At 37.8% G+C, this 13090-nt stretch overlaps 1 protein-coding gene across 6 annotated transcripts in view; it reads left to right on the forward strand.

The window, feature by feature from the left end:
• Positions 1-13090, forward strand: part of SPATS2L (spermatogenesis associated serine rich 2 like) — a 162760-nt gene that overhangs the window by 13118 nt on the left and 136552 nt on the right. For 4 of the 6 annotated variants that reach the window (XM_081051672.1, XM_081051669.1, XM_081051674.1 and 1 more), the window contains exon 2: positions 9333-9382. The gene's annotated coding sequence lies outside the window, so the exon portion shown is untranslated. Of the gene's footprint in view, positions 1-9152; positions 9213-9332; positions 9383-13090 lie in introns of all 6 variants that reach the window. The other 2 variants (XM_081051670.1, XM_081051673.1) reach the window with 1 other exon arrangement.

The following is a 13090-nucleotide window of genomic DNA, read 5'->3' on the forward strand; positions in this document are numbered from 1 at the left end:
ACAGGCCAAAGATAGAGCTCTGTGACTCTCTAGAAGAGACTTCTTGGGATTTTGTTAGTTTTTTTTTAAAAAACTAGTTTGGTAATCTTTTACTTATACAAAGGGTGCTAAAAAAAATGTATACACATTTTAAGAAAGGAAAAAAACTGTATTAATTGTAATCCTCAATATATACCAATAACAAAAGATGAATGCAAGTCACGTTTGACTTCTGCAATGACAAGAGGTGCTCAGAGTGGTTACCATCAGCGTCCAGACACTTCTAATTACACCAAACTACTGCTTGAGCATAGATAACATCTCTTAAGATGTGTATGCATTTTTTTGGCACCCCCGGTATTTACTTCTTTGACCCCAGGTTGTCTAAGAGGATACAGTCAGTATTTGACAAAGATTTAGTCAAATACATGTCTTAGTAACACTATAATTGTTGATCCACTTATTGCCAATCATAGAACCTCTATTATGAAGTGAAAAGAGATTAATTTGGAGTAACTGTTAGATTGCATTAATTTTTCTTTTGAAAAATTTACTGAAAAGCATATCGAAATAACCTTATTTTAAATTTATTTTTAAAAACAATTTTGTAAAATAAATTCATACCTCACCTATAATTTTCATTCACATGAGCTTGTTTGGTTCAAAGGAATTGCTTTTTTGTACATCATTCCGTTTTCTTTATGGAATCATTGCTCTGAAAACGAATTGGTGGCATGACAGGAAATCACTCCTTAGGTGTCACTCCAACACATCATTATATTTGCACCTCCTGGGATAGACAGTAATCAGGCTGAGGCATGTCCAAACAGTGTGCTGGCGTCTATGTAAATAGCTCCATGACACTATCACTAACATGACCATGACAGCAAATGAGCTGATGACATCATGTCACTCACAGATGTGTGTTTTCTCTGAGTGGAAAATTCTGTACTATTTGAAAAGAGTTTTTTTTATATCCTTCACACAAACTCTTTGACTTTTTACATTATAATCGAATGTCTGTCAAATACATATGGTACTTTCTGTACTATATTTTGTTATTTGTTATTAGAAAATAATTTTAACGTGTTTTTTACCTTAGACTCAATGGGAAAAAATAACTTAAAAGAATAGTAGCACTGAACTATCAATCACTTCATAAAAATACTAGTATTTGTGTAATACTTTGTATTTTACAAAATACACACATTTTCTGTTTTGAAAATATTTGTTTTCTAATGTAAAAATAATGCATACTCATTGAATTTGGAAAAGATACTGAAAAAATAATTAAAAGTCAGCTAAAATTTCACCACCCAAAGATTATTATTGACAACATCTGGTCTGTTTTCCTTCCAGATATGCATGGATGTGTGGTTGTAAGTATGCATGTGAGCATCATATGTGTGTGTGAGTGTTTGTGTGTGTGTGTGTATGTGTGTGTATTTAAACTAGCCTCAAGGTGGACATAGGAAGTCTATACTAAAGAATAAGTGTCACATAGTAGTTAAAAGTGCTTTGTAATCCTACACTTTGAGATTCTAGTCCAGGCTATGCTGCTTATGTAGTGACTGTAAATCACTTCACTTTCTACTTCTTATCAAAACTTCACTTTCTACTTCTACAAAATGGGGATAATAATAATATGCATCTTGTAAGAATTAATAAGATGATGCATATAAAATATACAGCATGGTACATGGCTCATAGTAAATGCTCAGTAAATGTGAGCTGTTATTATTATATAGGTTTTCTTGTCTGTTTCCCTATCTTAAATTCTGGGGTAGGAATTTCTTTTGTCATAAAATATTATTTGTAAAATATTTGGAATGACTGCATAAATTTCAATATATGAATGTACTTAATGTAATCATTTCCCTACGCTTACACTATTTCCAATTCTTTGCTATCACGAAGAGCACCACAGTTAATGTCTTTTATATTATTTTTGTGCATAGACAACAGATTCAAAATGAATTACTAATGGTATTTTATAAAGAGGCAGAAAAAAAACTAACGATTCTTTACTGTCTACTAATGTGCCAGGTAATATGCTAGGTTTTTTACAGCAGAATTCTCATTTAGCTCTTCCACAGCCTTGATGAGGTAAGTCTGTTACCCCCATTTTTCAGATGAAAAAGCTCTAAGTAGTTTGCCCAAGGTCACAGAGATAGTGGTGGTAGAGATGGTATTTGAAGCCAGCTGTCTGATTTCAAAGCTTAAGCTTTTCCATTCTGGCATGCAATTCATGCCTATCTTTTTAAGCTGGCGGAATGAATAGTTACCATTGTGCTTTTTACAAAATGTCACTTGGTGCCATGTAAGAGATAGGACGCTTGGCTGGAACTCTCGGCTTGGCTTACTCAGTATAATACCTCTTGTGTGCGTATGTTCTTATATGTTTTGGAATCAAGCCTCATTAAAACAAGGTGTTAACTAAAGGAAATAAAACATGATGAAAGCAAACTTGAGGGAAGAAAATATTTATTTAGTCAATAATACAAAAGTCATCTTTGTTTTAGTTGTATGGACTAGGCCAGAATTACTTATCTTCCTAAGAATCAGAGAATTTCTTATAAATCAGTATGGGAATTAAACAATAATAACAGCCAAAGTAAATTGATGCTATCAAAAGAAATGATAAGTTTCATTACTTGTATGTTAGCGGTTGAAAGGAAAAATCTTTAGTCTTAGCTGTAAGATGAAACATCAGGAAAGAGCTGTAATAATTACTATAGTTCTAAGTATAGGGGAGGGGGAGATACAAAGTGTACTGGGAGAAACCCCTCAAGAATTACTTGGTGAACTGACAGGTTGTCTTTAAAAAATCAGCCATTCAGAACATTTATCTTGGCAGCTCTCAAATCTGACTTACAGCATGTAGTGTGGCAGTCAATTTTGTAGGAAAAATGTATAATTAATATGAAGATGAAGGTATAAGTATTGCCAGTCACTCCCTAACACAGTTTCTCAGAACAAAGGAACAATTGTAGTTGTCTTTTAATAGGGTAATCCTGGTTTGTCATTTTGTGGGTTTTAGTTCTTAGTAAAAATTAAATAAAAAAAACCCAACAACCTAGTATGTAGTACTTCATATCCAAGAGGTACTCTGTTGTACAGTTTCTCACCAACTACTGTCTAGTCAAGAAAGCTATCTTTGGTTTTTGAGTTCTTGAATTTTTGTAGCCTTTGAGCTTACACATTCTTGTCTTTGAATTGTTCTACTTTTCTTCAGTCATTTTAGTTCTTGCAAGAGAGAGACAGTGTCACTCCTAATCCACTGACTAACAAGGGTTTTGGGTCTTGACAGGACATGACCACTAACTTGGCCTCTTGAGGGTGTATCCCCCATGGTGGTGTTGCAGGTGGAAAGGGCCCACCAACTTAAATTTGAGCCCTACACAACTCATGAGTAGTTCGCACTGTGAACGTAAAATTGGATATGAACCTGCAGATTGGATTCAAGATGTGGCTCCATCACTTAGTGTAACGCTGGGCAGAGTGCTTTGCTGTCTGAGCCTCGGCTCCCTCAGCTCGCACATGGAGATAATGATTACTGCATAGTCAGAGGTCATGTGGAGGATTACATGTATTGCGCAAACCACTTCGTTAACTCAGAAGTGCTTCTTTCTTTAGTTTCCCAGTTTTCATTGATGGCGACAGGGCATCCCTCTTGAGGAGAAGCCGATTACCATTTGAAATATTTTCAAATGAATAATGGGAATATTTACAAAATATATGTAAAAATGCACCACTCCTGGAGCGAACCTCACCAGACCCTCCTAACTCTTTGCTTTTACTTTATCCACTAGTAATGGGACAGGCCCTTGCTCTGTCCTGGAAACCCCTGGTGCCTCTCTTGAAGCCTCGCAAAGCTCACTCCCATGGCTATTCCTCTGCTGAGGGAAGGAGGTCCTGGGCATCAATAGGTGGTTCCTTTGAATACAATCAAGACATTTATGAAAATGGGCATTATGGTGTTTCAAGATGGAAGCAGAACTTGTATATTTGATACATTATTGTAGCTTTCAATAAAAACGACTCAAAAAGACTATCAGGTAGAAAAACATTCCAACAAGATTGTATTATAAGAAAATTAAAGAAGACTCTTTGATTGTTAAAATAATCATGTTGCTGGAGGGAAGAAGGAAAGAGAAGAAGAAGTTAGGAATTTTGACACTAGGTAGTGTCCAATCTTTTCAGAAGTCTCTCTTGGTTTTGCTCCTAGACCTGGGTATGTCCGTAAGGGCTCAGAAACGACTTCTGAGGCCAGCTGCAGGACAGTAACTCCCTACCCTGAGACTGCACTTACTCCCTTTCCCCGGGCTGCTTTGGGCTAACCTCTTAGCCTTTTACTGTGTCCCAAGCAGCTACTTTCAATCCTTTGGAGGGACAGAATTTGTTCATTGGCCATCTTAGCTTGGGCTATTCTGTAGGACCCTTACAAAGGTGTTTCAAGCAATTCATGATTGAAATGGCTCTGGGGCGTTTCCCAGAATAGGGAGTATGTGAGCAGGGTACTGGACATTTTAGACAAGGCTCCATGACCACTTAGCCTTAGGGACCCAATGGGAGGCCCACGGTCCTCAGACTCCATGAGGATACTAGCAGGGAGTGGCTAAACCTGCTTGCTACACTTACTTTGAATCATTTTCTAAATTTTATTTCTCCTACACTGGAAACTATTCTGATTTTCCTCATTTGCAGTGGTACTACATTTCAAAGCAAGATATGCCTCCAGAGTTGGGAGAAGGGAGACGTTAAGTACATAATGATTTTTTTTGCTATTATTTTTACAATAAATTGTACTACATAAAAATCTATACTGATATAATGTGATGGCTCGGTGTGAGGTCGGGGTGGTGGTGGATGGGGGGAGGGGGGTTCACGGTGTGAGGGATGTAAAAATAAAATAAAATAAAATAAAACTATAAAAAAAAATCTATACTGATACTCATTTGTATAGCAAATCCCATTATAATGAAAAAATTCCTGTCTGTGATTTGGGCAGCAGCATTAGAACACAATTCCAATACAAAAGACTGGACAGTCCCTTGGAGTGAGCTAAAATGGGATTTGACCTATATATCAAGCTTTTCATGGTTTTGGTATTTTTCATTTGCACGTGTCAACAAATACCAGAGTTGATATTAAAGCCAGTTAAATCAATTTTTCTTGCTTTAGTCAGGTATACAGCAACATATATCCAAGGGCAACATATCCCCAACAGCCATATTTTGTTGAGTATGTATACTTTTATCACAGACTTGAGTGAAGACCTTCAGATGAATAGGATGAAAATATCAGCATAGCTACCATTAAAAAAAAAGAAAGAAAGAAAGAAAGAAAAGCCAGAGAATCTATAATCTTGTCCCTCACTACTCATTTAAGCAATCCCGTAATTTATTTTGCTCACTTGAATTATAAGGAATAACAATATGGAAAAGATCTCAATTGCAGTAGCTGTGCTCCAGTGAGTTTGCTTGAACCCTTTCCTTTTCTCCCAACTCTCATCCCAGCTAGAGGATGTCTGAACGTGTAAGAGGTACCCAAGCATCTCAGACCGTAAGAATCTAATAATAGTGATGGAAAAGAGAGTAGGGGTGATGCCTATTCCTACTTACTCATTTTCTGAACTTTTAACTGTTAGAAGATTTCTGAACGTTACCTTTTAAAAACTCAGTGCTTCTATAAACAAATAGCCTAAGGCATCAATTTATAAATACCAACAAATTTATTTATTGTTACCAGAAAAGCCTAACTTCTCTTCCCTGCATATGATAAATAGAAGAGTGATGATCATTTATTGGGCCTCTACTCTGTGCTACAGTATCTCACCTCTAACAGGCAAGGTGGTGCTTCAAGGCATGTGCAATAATTTCCATTTTATGTGCACCTTTGGCTGCTGAGTAACTTATGTGAGGGCACCAAGCTAGAAAGGGTACAAGCTGGGATTTGAACCCAAGTTGATCTGACTCCAAAGCCTCTTTTTACGTCAGGCGATTTTCCATAACATAGCATGAGATTGAAAAAAAAAAACACACATTTTTTTTTCAAATTGTTAAAGTAGCACATGCTCATTACAAGAAGTTTGGAAAGCAGAGGAAATTATAAAGAAGAAAGAAAAAGGTCACCCATAATTGTTCACCCCAGAGATAATCACTACTAAAATTTGAATTTTTTTTTCTGTCCCAGTTTAAGAAAGCTATAATTTATATATCCAAGAGAGCATTGTTCCTCAGAATTGTCATCTTTGGAGTTTGTGTATGTACTCCAATAATGTTGCCGTTGCTTAAAACATCTTTGGACTCCCTTTCAGAGCTAATTTAGTCACCAAATTCTCTGTACTCTCCCATGCATAGGGTGCTTCGATAGAGACATCGCAAAGACAGTATATCCATTACCTAAATACCTGTTGAAATAGGTATATACCATTTCATGCCTTCTAAAATTACATCCTGCAATCTGAAGATAGAACTACCCTATGATCCAGTAATTCCACTCCTAGGCATCTACCCGGAGAAATCCAAAACTCCAATTCAAAAATCTGTATGCACTCCTATGTTTATTGCAGCACTTTGCACAATAGCCAAGATATGGAAACAACCGAAATGCCCATCGGTCGATGACTGGATTAAGAAGCTGTGGTACATTTATACAATGGAGTATTACGCAGCCATAAAGAAAAAAGAAATCTTATCATTTGCAACAACATGGATGGATCTAGAGAACATTATGTTAAGTGAAATAAGTCAGAAAGAGAAAGACAAGTACCATATGATCTCACTTATATGGGGAATCTAAAGAAAAGAATATGTCTATGAACTAATCAGAAACAGTTTTGGGGACACAAAAAACCGAGAGTTGTTAGATGGGCGGGGGGCAGGGGGTTGGGGATGGGGGACAGGGTGAAGGGATTGGGGGGCGGCTGGTGACCACAGGATGGCCTCAGGGTTTTTTGAGAATTACTTTGGGGAACTTATTCAATAGTGTTTGGGGATTTTGTTGGGTGTCCGATGGACATGTGTCCTGTTTGGGAGACCACCTCAGGGATGCTGTGGATGCCTGGTCATGGCATTGTACACCAGAGGCTGGACATTAATGAATGCCAACTATAATTTTATGTGTATAATGTGATGGCTCGGTGTGAGGTCGGGGTGGTGGTGGATGGGGGGAGGGGGGTTCATGGTGTGAGGGATGTAAAAATAAAATAAAATAAAATAAAACTAAAAAAAAAAAAAATTACATCCTGCAGATATTTAACCATCCCGTAAGGGATCCCATCATTCCCCTCACTCTAAGAACAGTAGCGACTTGTGCCGACTTCTATTGCAGTAGGAGATAGAATTATCAAAATACTCTTTTCTCCCACGTCAAAGATTGATGGACATTTTGGGGTATGTTTAAAAATTTTTTATTAAATTTAAATCTACACATGTTTAATATCTCATCTGATAACTCATGTTATTTATGTCATTGTCAACACAACAATATTTGCCTTTTGCAGTTCATAAAGAAAATCAGAAGACTGTTTTTGTCAAAAGTTTGAAAAGCATATTTTAAAATCAATTTCTTTTTAATGGAAGCATTATACTCACTGAATTATTACCCTCTAAGGAGTTTCTGCGAAAACAAATATATCTAAATGCGATGAACTGATCTTTAAATAGTTAGTAGCATCTTGTGTCGAGGTACATGTTTCTCAAAGATGCAAGCATGTGGGCACTCACACACACACACACATAAAAGAAAAGATTGCTATCAAAACAGCCAATGGTATACTTTATTAAAGTCCGGAAAGTCAACTAGCGATGGGCCAGCTGAGTTCTCATCTCTGGGTTATTGCATAAAACACTGTTCCTCATAGAAAGCAAACCTAACCCCCAACCCAAGCACCTCACTGGTTGTCTGTTTTCTGCCGTGTTTTTCACAGACCTTCTTTTCTGTCCCGTCATCTTAGCATGGCACCTCCTCCCCCAGACTGCTGGACACCTGGGACACCAGAGCCCTGGATTTTAGATGGGTGCAGAATTCTTCGAGACCACTCCTAGGGTTCAGCTTGGACAGGCAGGGCCTTCACAGTTATCCTCAGGGCTGCACTGTTTCCTGGTCCTCTGATGGTCAAGATTTCCTATGATAAGACATAATCATGCTCACAGAGCTAATTACAAAGTGCAGGCCGAGTCTTCTGTTGATATCCCGGGCACTATTCACAGCGTCTGGCTTTGTGTTCAATGTTTGTTAGGTAAACGAAGGGTTATAATATATTCTCTCAAAAATGGACCGTTGGGAGGGAAAGTCAGTCTGATTGAAACGGTGTCAGAATAGAATTGTAGATTAGACTCTCAGGGCTTAAGGGCCTCTAGGTCAGTCTTCTCATTTGAAGATGAAATCCAGAGAGGTCAGCTGACTTGAAGAAGGTCACCCAGAGAGCTGGTGCCAGAGCCAGGCACAGCATCCAGTGTCCTGAGGTCCTGCCCCATCCTTTCCAGCACCCCCTCCTTGTTATTGTTCCCCATTTGTTTCATAGAGGTTGGTCTGACTCTGCAGGATCAGTGACCAGAGCATTTGAAGCCCCAAACCGTGCTTAACAGAGCATCAGACACACAGGAGTTCTCAGGGAATACCTGAAACCATTGTTGACTTAGTGAGTGAGTGGTTGGTTTACTTATGACCCTGGCAACTGTCCCCGTGCCTGCCGAAGTGGTTGGTAGCTAAGTGGTGAGTTCCCTGGGGTTGTATGGTTATATAGAATAGGCTAGCTCTTGAAGAAGGAAATATTAAAACAACAATAATAACAATGGTTACACTTATCTGTAGTAAATTAGGCAGGATAGCGTTGTGGTTTCAAGTCCAGGTTCTGGTGTCACAGGTAGAGAAGCCTTGCTCTACCCCTTGCCCTGTATACTTTTATGAGACAGGTGATTTAACCCTTTGGTCTCATTTTCTACATCTACAAAATGCCAATGGTAATAGTGCCTACCTCCGAATATTGACACATTAGCCTATTTGAAACCCTAGAATAACGTTAGGCACTTTCTAAGCAAGCAACAAATGTTAACTATGCTTTTATTAAAATATCATTATTGTGTGCTAAATTCATTGCACAAATTATATATTATCCTGTCTTCTCAACAACTCTGAGGAAAGTACTATTATCTTCCATTTTACAGTTGAGTAAACTGAGGCACAGAGAGGTTACTCACTCAACCTACACAGCTATTAAGTCACGGGTAAGGACCAATTTCATGCCTGTCTGACTTCAGATCCTGTGATTGGGTGTGGATGTGATGGAAATGGGTGGTGTGGCTACTAAATGTGAGATCTGACTTCCCAAATTTCCTTTTTCCTAGAGAACTCCAGAACCCAGGCTATTTTCAGGAATATCTCTGTGGACTCCCAGGTAAGTAGAGATAGTCCTTCCCTTCTCCATATCGTCCTCTGTGCACATGGCCAGCTGCCTTTGCGCCTGCGGCTGACTCCCAGACATTGTCAGCCTCTCTGGGTCTCAACACCAGAGTTCTTGTGTATGGGTGTGTACACTGAAGTCCTTGTAGCTGGTATGGGGAGGGGCAGTGGACCTGCGGCCCTTCTGCCTCACCTCTATCCCCCTTCTCCATCTACATCGACATTACTATGGAGTTTTTAGAATAGTTCCATGAATGCAAAACACTTCAAGGTACCCACCAAAAAAGTATTTTACAGATGTCCTTATGCTGTAGAAAGGAGTTATGGTTAAAAGTGGCGGGCTCTGGAGCCAGGCTCCCTGGCTGGCTCTCCCTCTGCTCAGTGACTGCCATTTTTGCTGCTGTTACTGCTGTTGAAGAACTTGCTCCAGTGAATCTAACAGTCTTACTTACAATCTTAAGTGCTCACTTAGTGTTGAGTGGGAGTGGAAGGACACAGGCAGTTGAGCAAGACAACCTGGCTTTGCATTCTGCTGCCAGTAATTGTGCAGCCTTTGCATGTCACCTGCTTTCCCTGAGCCTCAGTTTCCTCCTTTCTAAGATGGGAATTATTATATCCCATTTTGCAAAGTTGTTGGGGTATTTTTATCTCATGTATATAGAGTGAACTACATAAGATTGACATTCGATTAAATGGTGATTATTGTTATCAGTTATTGGCATTTGAATGGGCTCATGAAAAGTATTTTTTGGGCAGGAAGCATGTTGTTATTTTTGGTTCATCATATTTTCCCTGAAGTATTTTTATTTTCCCCCCAGCAGTCTAGTTTGTTTAAATTAATTTGCTTAGCAAGCCATGTATTGTGAAAAGATCATCTCTGGTTCAGACCCTGTCAAATGATTATAAATTCCAAATTGAGGTAGTCCAAGTTAATGAGGTCTTATTGCACCTCGATATATCTATGAATGTTTAATTGAAACTTGATTCTTCTTCTATAATTCTGAAATATTCATAGTAAAATGACTAAGTTTTTGAAAAAAATCATTAATATTGGTGGGAGTTAGTTGTTTTCTGTGAATGGAATAGAATATTTTACTTCCTTATATCTGAAATCTGGATCACCATGAAAACACTTTATTTTTGTGCAAATATAAGTACCACGCGCTAACCGATTGCGCCACTGGAGCTCCATATTTTTGTGCAAATAGAATTGTAAAAATTACTGGTCCACTCCCCCCCCCCCACACACACACACAAACTCATACATTGCTTACTTTTTCTTTTCGTTAGGCAACTGAAGAGTTACTATGTACATTCTGGCAGACTTCTCGCCATCAGACACACAAGGGCATAATCAATTCCTGTTTTTCTTGGAACATACCAAATAATCAGAAACTGATTATTCTGCTGGAAGGCAACAAACAGCTTGATGGAAAGATGTACCAACTGAAAACAATTCTGATCATATTTTTGTCAGGAGAATGAGATGCCTCCAGCTGTCTGTCACTAATCATATTAGAGGTGGAAGCAGGAATGTTTGGGCCTGTAAAAGATTACTCTAATCACATGTTGGAACACGACTTTTACTGGCTGCTTATCCCAGAACAGTGACATTGGACATCCATTCTGTAACTTGTCTTGCCAGTTGGTAATAGTTTCAAACATATGTCACATGAGCACACTTAAGGAATTTTCTAATTACAGTTCAAAGGCTTTTCTTTTATCTTTTTATGCTCACTCTGCAGACATCACTGATTGAAATGATTTTTCCCTCAGCATAATCCTAATGCCAGCAGTTACTAAAGGTAGGGAGATGGCAAATGAAACTCACCTAACTGAAGAGGTGTCCGAATTCAATTAGGAAGAAGCCTCTCCCATGTGGACACATAAGCTATATAAGTCCATTTTAATCGTGAGCTGTGGTACTTATCTGGTCATGTTTATTTTGGATGCAAGTGCCAAAGCTGGATTTAGACCCAAACTCCAGATCTTCGAGCCCTAATGACTACTTTGGGTATCCATTGAATCCCTTAATTCATTTCTTAATTGGTTCTCTCAGAATTAGAGCTGCTTGGTTACAATCATTTTCACAAATTTTTAATAAATGGAAACAAATGTACATAGATTATTTTCCCTTATGGTTCACACATTTTGCTCTGGTCTTAAAGAACTCTTCTTGTTTTCAAAATAACAATGAGAACAAAACTAACAGGTTGCAAAGCAGTAGAGTAGCGTTTGAACTGAGGCACCAGGGAGCTTGGTTCTGATTCCCAACTCTACTACTTACAGCCAAGGGACCTTGATTAAGTTACTTTCCCTCTCTGTGCCTCAGTTTCCTTTTGAAAATGGGAAGAATAATAGTACCTACCTCAGGGTTGTTCTGAGGATTAAAACAGCATTGTATACGTGAACAGTGAGGCAGAAAGCACTATAATACATGTTAGTTATTAAGTTTCTTATCAATAAGACAATGGGAGACTGCTGAATGGGTTTCACTGGTGCCACAACATTGTCATCTAAGTATGTTCCATTTATAGTAGTAGTCCCTTTGCACATCACTTATGGCAATAATGAAACCTTGGAGACCTTGAAGTTAGAATTAATCTTTATTATTTGTATTTGTACTCCTCAGTTTGGCTACAGGATTGACATTTTTTGCCTTTCTGTGATTGATAAATATGCGTGTTAAATTGACACCTTTTGCTGCAAAATTGCTCTAAATATTGAATGAACATTTTGTTCACTCAGTAAACACAATATTGGCCCTCATTAAAAGGAAAAATGTTCTTACATTATGTAAAAAATATATGTGGTGGGGAGGAGATTGGGGCAATGGGTTTCAATAAATTCGTTGGAAATTTTCAAAGTATTTTTTAACAGAGTTAAATGTATTTAATGTCGTAGTTCAAATTTAATGAATGTGCCAGGAGTGAAAGTCTAGGGAAAGATAAATCTAGTAATTTAATGAGCTCATTGGCTACATAACAGTTAGTTCATATTAAAATTGATTGCCAAGAGATGGACTGGAATTACCTTCACTTAGGTCTTTTTAGTGTTAACTAAGTTAGATAAGACCCAGCAATTCTACTTACCCTCCGTGTGTGTGCGCGTGCGCATTTTAGAGAAATATATACTCACATACAACCAGAGACAGGTGTAAAATGCTGTTAGCAGCATTTTTTTATCTGTCTCAAGTTAGAAACATCCAAAATATCTATCAGTAGTAGAATGGCTGAATAAATTGTCATGTAATCATTAGATGGAATACTATACAGCAATGAAAAAAGAATAAACTAAAGCTACATGTAATAATACAGAGCTGTATCTTATATATAAAATGTTGAAAGGAAGAAGATACAAAAGAATACATTAAGCAATCTTATTCTATTTATATAAAGTGTGAAAACATTCAAAACTAAACTCTGTTGCTTAGGGCTATATACTAGGTGTGATTGAATAATACAGTGAGTATTTAAATTTAAAAAATTGTATTACAATAAAAGACACATTGCCATTAATTCCCCTCAAAATACTCTCTCTTGCTTCAAACACATTTATCCCATCATTGCCACTTTCTGAAGCAGTTCTGGAAGTCTTCTTTCATGAGTGTCTTTACTTCAACCTCCATCATGACAATGCTCCATGTCACACATCGCTTCTGGTTCGGCAGTTTCTGTCAAATAAAAATGTTACAATGTGTCCT

The sequence above is a fragment of the Rhinolophus hipposideros genome (genome assembly GCF_964194185.1).
Source record: "Rhinolophus hipposideros genome assembly, chromosome: 6".
NCBI lineage: Eukaryota > Metazoa > Chordata > Mammalia > Chiroptera > Rhinolophidae > Rhinolophus > Rhinolophus hipposideros.